The sequence below is a fragment of the Crinia signifera genome, chromosome 5 (assembly GCF_055691185.1).
Source record: "Crinia signifera chromosome 5, ASM5569118v1, whole genome shotgun sequence".
NCBI lineage: Eukaryota > Metazoa > Chordata > Amphibia > Anura > Myobatrachidae > Crinia > Crinia signifera.
The window spans coordinates 181,116,674-181,128,060 of NC_139221.1; the positions used below are offsets into that span (position 1 = coordinate 181,116,674).

At 45.9% G+C, this 11,387-nt stretch overlaps 1 pseudogene; it reads left to right on the top strand.

Moving 5' to 3' along the window:
* Positions 1-650: 650 nt before the first annotated feature.
* LOC146006092 (U2 spliceosomal RNA) lies at positions 651-758 on the top strand (annotated as a pseudogene).
* The last annotated feature ends 10,629 nt before the right edge of the window (positions 759-11,387 follow it).

An 11,387-nucleotide genomic window follows, 5' to 3' on the forward strand; every position in this document is an offset into this window, starting at 1 on the left:
TCGCCACGCTGTGCTCGCCACACTATATAACATCAACTCCACTCCGATGTGGATACTGGGGGTATGAAAGGGTCAGAGGACGCATTCCGCAATGCTTCGGGATGACGTGGATGCTGTGGGTGACGCAAAACAATGCCAGAGGTGCTTGCATCACATGTCATAGTAAGCACCCATCACATCTGATGCCATGGGTGTTTGTACAATGAAATATCACATTGCATCGCAACCCATCGCATTTGGTGCCATTCAATCCTATGCGATATTTAAATGTATAAGCACTCCTGTGCAGTTAACATGGATATCACATCGCATAGCATCGCACACCACTGTAGACGGTAAGCAATGCAATTCGATTTTCCTACGCAAGATAGCCCGCTAAGCTATTTGCTTAGTAGGCACCGTGATAATACACAAGAACCGCAGTTTCTTTATAGACCATAACCTTCATATCCTCATAACGATCAGCCTCACAAGTGCCAAATCTACCTCAATCGGACATCCACTAAAAACTGTACATTTATTGGATCCTACAGTAGGTCTGGGTTTGGGAACTACCTATAGTGAAATAGTGCAATATGTTAAACTGTTAAACATAAACACTCATGTAAGTTATCAGCATGTATCTGTAAAAAAATATAGATAAATATAGTATCGCTTCTCGGCCTTTTGGCTAAGATCAAGTGTAGTATCTGTTCTTATCAGTTGGGTCTGGACCGCCCCCCTGGCAGAGAATAGAGAAAGGTTGGACTGAACCACCTTGCTACTGAGCTGAGGACCTGAAATACCTCATGTTCTGGGCGGGTGCAAAGTCTCACTGAGTATCTTCATCCTGCCGTAGGGGGGGGAACACACTCTCCTACTGGTAGGGAGGGGAGAAGCATCGGGCCTAGTAGATGGGGCTCTTGTTCGGGGGTCTATAGCCTCCGAGGGAGAGTCACTCGAAAAGCCTGGTCTAGTATCCAATCCCAGGAAGACGGGAAAAGCTGGGACCGAGTAGATTGCTCTCTGGTTCGGGGGTTCCCAGTTCCCTCGGCCAGAGAGACAGCGAAAAGCCCAGCCCAGTACTCAATCCCTGGGAGAGGTGAAACGTCGGGACTGAGTAGGTGTTTTCTTCTCCTTCGGTTGGTCTATTCGGCCGCTGCGGGGGAGACTCATCGAAAAGCCCGGTGGAGTATCCATTCCCATGCCGGGGGGCCGGAAAGGGCCTGCTGGTGAGGCGGAGAAACACTTGGTCGGACGCTGACTGGCTGGCTGCTTGGAGTCCGAGGCTGCACTGTGCCCCCGGGGAAACTCGGGGGTGCCGAACATGCACGGGTGATCCCAAAAATCACCATGCACTAGTATGGCACTAGCACTGCGCACTTTCCCTCTAGGTATGCGCTTCACGTCCTTACCTCGTCCTTTTGGATGGGGTAGGACAATTTTTCACACCCCCACCCTGGCCTTCTGGCTAGGGTCCTTTATTATTTATTTCTCTTCCCCCTCTCACGTTTGTCACTTTTCACGTTCCTTGTATTTTTTTGTAGTTTGTCACGTTTTTTTGGGTAGTGTGGTCGACCCTTCTGGGCCTTCCATTTCCCCAATGTGCCGAAGCTCTCGCCTTTTGGGGAGAGCTTCGGTCCCCCCGAGGACGACCCCGAGCCGCAAGGCAGAGGGAAGTCCACTGCGGGTCTCTCCAAAGCACGGGCTGCGGAGGACCCACCGTCCTAACCCTTTCGGGGGTTGAGGAATGAGGGTCTCTCTAAGCTTCGGCGAAGAGGACCCACCGTTCCCTATTTTCCCCTCTTCAGCCTTATGGTTGAGAGGGGTTAGGGGAAAAACGGGGCCCTGTCTCTTCGGAGACGGACCCATTTCGATCGCACGGCCTCCTTTGCACGTGTTTAGGCACAGCACTGGTGGTGGGGAGCACACCTCGGGCTCCTGAGTTTTTTTTTTTTTTTTTTCAAACTCATAAATATAGTAATGTGTTTTCCAAAACAATATTCTAATAACAATAATTGTTAATGTAATATTTTCTATTTTAACACAGTTACTCTATGTAAACATCTAATATACTTTTAGAATGTGCTTTTAGTACTTTTTTTTAGAACTTTTAGTATTGATTATTGAATAAAAAATCTCTCTAGTCTACTGAAATGATAGACCAATGATTATGAATCATAATCCCATTATACACTACTTAAAAAAAAAAATATGTAAGAAGAAATGCACAATATTTCACTGTATTGCATGTGGCAGGATTTCAGTAAAGGTGGACACTAAAGGTACATTTCTTTATCCCTTTATGTTGCATGCCTTTTAAAACACAAGTGCAGAGAAAACTGGGAAATTGGAACGTGAATAACAAAGCTAAAAGAGAAAAAGTCTTGACAGTGATTGAATTGTGCTGATCTTATCAGTGAAGCAACCATCAGTGGCACAGGAGACTTGGGACCGTCAAACTGTCTCTTGGCAGTGATCTGTACTCTGCATGACATCGAAGCCATGCTATGTTAACTCCATATCTGAAAAGAGGCTATGAACTATGATCAGAGATATAGACCCATTCATAGACATCTATTTTTCTATTTAGCCATTAATGTCAGGGGTCTCATATGCCCCCTGACTCAGTATTTTGTTGAGGGTTAAAGGTCTATCACTGATATTAGTAGCCTGTTAACCACATATCAATTCTTATCACAGAGCGTGACTAACATTATAGGTGGCAGTATGTCCTTCTATTATAACCAGGATATACTGCTACTGTATGTACTTCTAGGTTCTCATCAAGAGTGCAAATGATAACAATAAAAAGTATAGAATCTAAACTAATACAATTTTCCTACATCTCTGCCACTACTGATATATTTAGTTATGAGGCCGCATAAACCTTTTTTTTTTCTTTCACAAGTGACAACTTTCAAATGAAATGATTATGAATAATGGATTTCAGCTCTGCTGTCACAGAATGCATGCGTTTGTATTTTCCTAACACTGGATTTGCTGAAAGATGACACTAATGCTCTGTGGTTGCTCACACATGTTTACAAATAGATGCAGGCAGGAATGCTAAGTCCATATAGAGATGTTGCTTACCTGAAAGATTATCGGGATGAAGTGTGTTAAAAATTAATAAAGAACAATGCTTTTTATTTCCAAGAGCAGTGTCCAGGGAGAAAGGCTTTCTTGTGTAAACTCTACAGAAGTAGAACAGGACTGGGCCTTATTGTAGTTCACTCTTTCTGACAAAATCCTTCTTAGATGGACAAAACCATGTGCACTGCAGGGGGGCAGATGTAAAATGTGCAGAGACAATTAGATTTGGGTGAGTTATTTTGTTTCTGTGCAGGGTAAATACTGGCTGCTTTATTTTTACACTGCAATATAGATCTCACTTTGAAGTAAAACCCCACCCAAATCGAATTCTCTCTGCACAAGTAACATCTGCCCCACCTGCAGTGCACATGGTTTTGTCCATCTAAGAAGGATTTTGTCAGAAAGAGTGAACTAGAATAAGGCCCTCTGCGCTATAGAAGTGTGCTTTAGCAAGTACAGATAGTTACTATTTCATACTATTCTATATAAGACAGTTTTAAGTAATATAAGGTCACCTTCAACTTTGTAAATTTCTGTTCCTTATTGTTGTACTTGATTAATATAAAATCTCTATGTCCGGTTTTGTAAAAATCATAATGAATTTGCTATCCTAATATTTGCTAGCAAAAAAAAGGAGTAAACGTACAGTTCTGTATGCTGTAGAGTGAACATCAAGGTTTCTTTCTCTTGGTGCCCATGTTGTCTTGTTCGTTCACTTTTGGTGTTTTTATTCATATATACAGGTTGAGTATCCCGTATCCGAATATCCCTTATCCAAATTATTCCGAAAACCATACATTCCAGAAAGTGGGAAAAAATTTTTTTTTTTGCTAAAAACTCACTAGGGACATTTGTAACAGCACTACTGAGGACATGATATGTAACTGGCACTATATATGTACAAGAAAATGATTGCTTGGCATTCAAATTCAATATCTGAGATAGAACACAAATTTTGTTTCATGTTTTAAAACCTTGTTTTTTGAACAAATAAAATATATTTGTGTGCATTTCATGTGTTTGATGTGTTTATACAGCATAAATGCAAGATACTTCAAAATATATAATTGAAATATTAAAATATTCCAAAACACGGAATAATCCGTTATCCAAAATTCTCCTGGTCCCGAGCATTTTGGATATGGGATACTCAACCTGTAGTACCAGACAGTTATACTGCTTTTGGTATAGTCCAGGTTGTCTATGTAGTGCAGGAAGTAGGAATGTGTATGTGTGCTTTCAGGACATTGGGCGAGATGCTCCAAACTAAAAATGCTGTAAAAACCTTGTTTTCTGGGTTTTTACCACATTTTCATATGCAGCAAAGCCCCACCGCCGGGGCATAGCTGTGGGGGGTTATGCCAATTCTAGATGACGTAACCCCCATGGAAGCCTATGGGCTTCCCTTCACGTCTCCTGCCACCCCACGCGCCCCCTGCCAAGCCGCGATGCACCCCCCTCACCTGTGTCCGAGCAGCCTCCTGCTGTGCTGCCCGGAACAGTGAACTCGTCCTCCCTGCACCACTTTCGGGTGCAGGGAGGAGGAAGCGGAGCCCTCACAGCCGGGTGAGGGTTCCCGGAGGGAGGTGTACCTGCTGCACATCGCTGGCTATCGCCTTTGCGTTAATAATCGCATATGTTACTGCATATGCGATTATTAACAATGCGGATGCCAGCGATGTGCAGCCGGGGTTATTAGAGAATCCCGCCCAATGTCTTTTTACTAGGAGGACTCAGGAAGAAATGCATCTTCAATCTTCAGTTTTGTCAAATGTGCATGCGGGGCCGCAGTTAGCAAATAAATATCCATACACTTTGAAGTCATACAGTACTTGAAGTTGATTGTGGGTAAGCCAGCATTTAGGGTGGAAACATTATGTTTTCTGGGTGTGTTTGTAAAAATGCAGTTGTGCCCAGGTGTTTTTTGGGACATCTTTGATATCACTGATCACCACTTCCAGCCTGTTTTTTGAGCAGATTATTGGAAGACGCTTGGCCCCCATACATTAGGCCGACTTGTCCTCAGGACAAGTCGGACCCAATTCTCCTGTGAGCTGCCTGGGAGCTTCCCGGGAGACTCACATACAATTTGGCACTTGATGAGCCAAATTTGACATGTGATAAATCGCTTGCTACCTGGCCGGGGCGGTCAGATGATCACAGTCTCTCAACTCTGATTGGCTGAGAGCTCTCAGCCAATCAGAGAACGGCCAGTCATTTGACAGGTTTTGTAAAAATCTAATACCCGCCACTGCGCGTCCCGTCCCGCAGCGCTGCTGAATGAGAGACTGTGATCATCACACCGCCCCGGCCAGGTCAGCACTCGCTGGCGCCGCCAGCCAAGCGCTCAGGGACCCGCTGCCCGTCACACTGCTCCCTCGGTCAGTCTGCATGCATATGCCTGTCAGGTGGGCAGGCATATGCATACAGGGAGGTCGGACATGATCGTACATGCTGACCGTCCGACCTCCCTGATCCGATCCGATGTGCACGGGACCACACATCGGATCGGATCAGATATCACACACCCGCGATTTTGGGCCGATTTCACCCGGTTATCGGCCCAAAGTGCCGAAATCTGATGAAATCGTCCCAAAATCGCATCGTGTATGGGGGCCTTTAGACTGGAGCAGATGAAAAAAAATTGTTTGATGGTTCAGTTTTTGTGAATGGATTTGCAAATGGATCACTAGTGATAAATCAGTTACTGAACTTTGTTCCTTTGGCATACATGGGTAGATATGGGCAGACTAGATGGTCCAAGCTGTTATCTGCCATCAAATTCTACCTTTCTAACATATGCAATCAGGTATAAGCAAATATGTTATTTCATGCTATTTCTGATCTCATTAATACAAAGTATTTTAAATAAATTGATCAAAATGGGTGACAGGATCTATTCAGTGATCACCATCTGCTCTGCAAAGCAGATCAGCGGTGATTACCAGATGTACCCCTGCCAAAAAGACATTGCCACCTGTGGTTGGGACAGTGGTAAAGTGTCCAATTAGCGGAACTGTCCCACTGTAAATTGGGGCAATTGAAAGGTATGGTAAAATACCTGCTGTGGGATAAACAGTGTAATGAATTATACTTATGATGTCTACTGTGTCACCTCTGATACAGGTCCAGATCTTTTGTTGTTTGCTGAGGGGCACAATTGTAACACTGTAATGTATACATTGGAATTACCTCATGTCCCAATGCTGAAGAACTGCATGAGAACAATCTCGGCCCCGTTTACTTAAAACCGAGTGAGGCCTGTAAAAGCCTATGGATATCATTAAAATATAACTTTTTCCATGCTCAAAAACAGTGGCAGCCCGTACCTTTTTAGGGGAGGGGGCTGCCTCTGGCTGCAGCCACTGCGCGGGTACCATGATGCAGGCACCCCCCCTGTCACCGCCGCTCCCAGTCCCTGCAGAGTTCCTGTGCTATGATGACACGCGCTGGGACTGCTGCATGCACAGTACAAACATCTGTACAGCTTCTATGGGCTGCTTCGGCAACAGCTCATAGAAGGGAATCATGGTCCCGGTGCCTGTATAATACAAATGACAGGTACCGGGACCAGTGAGTGCGCAGTACCGATATAGGTACTGCGCATTCGCAATCGGGGATTTTGCACGGCAGCCTGCAGAAAGGCATCCCGGAGGGACGGAACACCTTCCAATGGGACTGCCTTAGTGACTGGCAGGTCGGACGTCCAATAAGAAGTCACTGCCAGTCACAGTGAAGCCAGAGCGGTCTCACAGACTGCAACTGACTTCACTACAGTGGCAGATTTTACCTGAGGGGGCTGAAGCCCTGCAGCCCATAGCAGTGGCGTAGCTATAATGAGGCAGCCCCCGCAGTTGCTTGGAGGAGACAGCGCTGCGGGGCTGCCAAGGTCAGAAGCGGCATTGCTGCTTAAAAAAGATGATATTAGTTAGGGACACGTAGGAAGCCCTCGCATCCCTGGCTCCTCCCCCTTCCCCTACACACCGCCGGAGCTGCTCGCTTCCTCCCTGGCCACTGACTCTGAGGGAGGGATCAGCAGAACGCAGAATGCAGCGGCCCTTTTATTGCCGCGGGCAGCAGTCTGTCGGGTGACTGCGAGCCGGGAACAACCCGCAACGTCTGCAGCCAGCCGGCACAGTAACCAGCCTGACACCTCCAGCGCCGTTCCCCGAGGCCCCAGGTGCCGCACTGCTCCTCCGTACTGAGAAGCTTTCTGCCTGCCCCTCTTCCTCTCATGGCCTGATGACGAGGAGTTCTCTCTGAGGCTGGCTGCCCCGGAGACTGAGCCTGGTTGCACTAACACCCTACTGGAAAGGTAGCCTCCTGCAGAGCTCTGTCCCTCCATCACGGTCCTCGCATCCCCTATGTCTCTGTCTCCGCATCCCTGACATCTCTGTCCCCACTGCCTTTGTCCCAGCATCCCTTCTGCCTCTGTCCCCGCATCCCCTCTGCCTCTCTCCCCACCATTTCAGTCCCTGCATCCCCTCCACTTCTGTCCCCATGTCCCCTCCATCTCTGTATCCACATCCCTGGCATCTATGTCCCCACGACCTCTGTTCCCACATCCCCTCCGTCTCTGTCCCCGCATCCTTGCCTCTGTCCTTTTTGCCTCTGTCCCCACATCCCCTCTGCCCCCACATCCCCTCCGTCTCTCTGTGTCCCCACATCCTCTCTGAGTCCCCACTTTACCTGAATTTTGTCTGAATCTGTGTGCCATAATGTGAATTTTGTCTCAATCCATGGGGCATAATGTGAATTTCATCTCAATACATGTGGCATACTGTAATGTAAATTTTGTCTCAATCCATGTGGCTTAATGTGAATTTGGATTCATTTAGTGTGAATTTTGGGTCAAACAGTGTGGCATAATGTGATTTTTGGCTTAAACCATATGAATTTTTGCTTCTTCATTTTGGCATAATATGAATTTGTACTCATTCCGTGTGATATTTGGCTCTATGTGTGTGGCGTAATGTGAATTTTGGCTCAATCCCTGTGGCATAACATGAACTTTGACTCATTCTGTGTGACTCATTACCTGTGAATATTGGCTCAATCCATGTGGCATACTGTAATGTGAATTTTCCTCACTCTGTTTGAATTTTGGCTTGTTCCCTGTGGTATAATGTTAATTTTACTCCTTTGGTGCGAATTTTGGCTCATTCTGTGTGCCATAATGTGAATTTTGTCTTATTCCTTATAATGTGTAAGGGGCAAGTATAATGGGATCTACTAATGTGTTGCATAATGTGTATAAGGGGTATATGATGTGTGGCATGGACACAGTAGAGTGTGAGGAGCATTACGATGTGTGGTGTATAGTGTACGGGGCACTACGGTGTGTGGCATAGTGTAATTAGCATTACGGTGTGTGGTGTATAGTGTGAGGGGCATTACGGTCAGACATAGTGTGAGGGGCATTATGGTGTTTGGCAAATTGTGTACTGGGCATTGCGGTGTGTTGTGTAAGTGGCATTTCGGCATGTGGAATTATGGTGTGTGGTGTAATGTGTAAAGGGCATTATGGGGGGGGGGGGTGCGCAAAAAACTATTTTGGCTTGGAGGAGCAAAATTTATAGTTACGCCACTGGCCCGTAGGTAAAAACCGTCACTACTCACAAAGATGTCACAAAGGGAACAAAAGGAGATGGAGTTGGACAGTGCATAGTATTGCAGCAATGATGGCCAAGAAGCTTGTTCCTCTTTGTTTGCAGCTATCTGCTGTTTTATACAGCTACAGAGAGCTTGATGCAGATTTTCACCCTGTGCCACCTTTTTAGTGGTTCAAGGAGATGGGCGCACTTCTTGTGTAAGATGGCTAGATTTCATTGCCAATATTTGTGCAGGATGAGAGAGCTGATAACATCCAATATTACATCTACTCTGAAACTGTGCACCATGGTTGAACAGAGAAAGTGGATCAGAAGGCTGATTTCTGGCTCTACAAAGTCCTGTTCCAACTATAAAGTTCCAAACTAGATTAATTAATAAATCAAGTGCTAAAAAGGTATTTTTTACACATTTATGTGGCTTTCAGTTAGGGATGGATTGGCCCACTTCGCCGGTCTGGTTCCATAGCCCCTTGGCCATGGCTTTTTACAAATTTCTTACTCTTATAACAGGACCAGCTTGCAACTGTATCCATCTGCATCCACAAAATGGAAGCTGCTTAGGCTAGCTTGCACTGCCGTGTTCTGCTAGCCGCTAGCAGCAGTGCAAAAGCTGGGTGATCTGGCAGAGAATAATCTGACTCTGCTCAGACTCTTTAAGTGAACTGCAGTATAGTGCCACACAAGGGCTGGCTGGCAACTTTCGGCGTAGTGGGCAAACACAAAGCAAGTGGCCCCAGAGTGAAAGAAACTGCAGGGAAAAGGAGGCAGAGTAAGAAACAGCAGGGGGAAGGGAGCTAGTGAGAGAGACAGTATGGGAAAGGAGACAGATGAAAAACCTGAGGGGAAAGGGAGCTATTGAGAGAGACAGCAGGGGAAAGGGAATTATGTGCACATTTATAATTCATTTAAAAAAACAAGAAAGTCTGACCAGCGCTGAAATAATCAATAGTCCAGCAAACAAAAAGCTCATCAATAATGTGGAGGGTGTTAGGCACCAAAGTCCAATAATGTGGATGCAGCTCCCTTTAAATGAACATCCAGGGTTCCATGATGAGGAAATCTAAGCAAAAGGGGGAACACGGGGCGCTTCATGGTGCAATAAACACAGTTTATTAAAGGACCAAACACAGATCCAAGCAATGATAAAAGCATTTGCTCGTACCAAATAAAACAAATCTCTGAGCTGGCTACCACATGGCATGCATATACAAGTACCAGGCACACTGCTCCACTGATCAGGACACTGGATCACAACGCCAAGTCTGGACAACACCAACGGGGAATGCACAGAGAAAAGAGCATGCCGGGACACAGGAGTTCAAGCATGTTAGTGCATAAGTGATTAGTATTAATGTGGTAGCCGACAAAAAAAGGCAGAGAGGTGCGATGGATGTTAGAACTTCCTGCCCCTGGGGAGGTATATATAGGTTGTTGGGAGGAAGGGTTAGGAACTAATGGGGTACAGATAGGATTTGACTGTGGGGGTAGATAACTGACAGCTATAGTTTCTGTTACCGTCTGTAAAGGATCCCCAAAGTGAAGGGTGTAGTCATACCTCCAAACATTGTAATATGCAGATGCAGGACTCCTGTGTGGCATAGCTGAAAGAGGGTGTAGTCTCTGGAAAAGGGCATGGCTTCACAGGAATACCAGCAATCGCGAGGTTCAACAACCAGCTGGAGGGCCGTAAGATCCCCATCCCTGGTTTAGTGTATTCAAAAATGCATTTAATTCCCGAAACCAGGGTTTTGTGCCACATTTCTCCTTTAGTGCATGCTGCATTGAACAGGTTTGTTTACAAAGAAATTTGCTTTACAGTTCCACAGTTAATATGCCAGTGGCCTGTGGAAAGACCACTGTTCTCCAAGCTGTCATCTGATGCATTTTGCTGCCCAGATCATTACAGCATTGGTGAAGGAACTGAATCAGGGGGTGATTGTACTGCAGGTGGATGGAGAGGCGGTGGTTGCCACTTCACTCTCTCTCTGACAGAGGCATGTTGAGGACCCTGGTGGGGAGCATTCACTACAGGTTAGGAACTCACATAGCAGAGGGGAAAACCTCTGATAATTTGCCGATAAAGGATTCATTTTAAGTTTAGGTGTGATGGTTTTGTTTAGACACATGTCCAGTGCAGTCAAATGCTGTATATACAAGCAGAGCAGGACAGCCATAACAGCGGATGGGGAGCCAGGCAGCCACCATTACTGCTAGCTATATGAATGGTGAAAAAATATGGGTGTTGCATAGGGGTGGCTACATAATTGTTCTCTCCTGGCAGCACCGCAAGGCTGGACCTCAGGGGACCCCTTCTTGTAGCCAGTGGGAACTTTTCTGTCGGCAATTGTCTATCCCAGCACAGAGGGGTGGGAGAGGGTTAGATGTGTGCTGGATATACTATTGACAAGTATTGTCACAGATGCAACTGCAGAAAAAATGCAAGAGAGGCCCAACTGTGTCCAACTCAGAAACCAGCCCTATGTGGAGTAATCCCACCCCCTTAACAGACCCTATCCCCTCTAAAAATCGCCCTGATTAGGGCTGCTTTAATACATTTCCTGGGCTGCTTTTTCATCCCAATCCACCCATGTGTTTGGGACATCTCTTGTGATTCCACTGTGGAATTTCTGCTTATAAACATTTAATACACACTCAAGAAACAACACAGGACAGACGTATTTCAAGAGTTAATCAAACTGT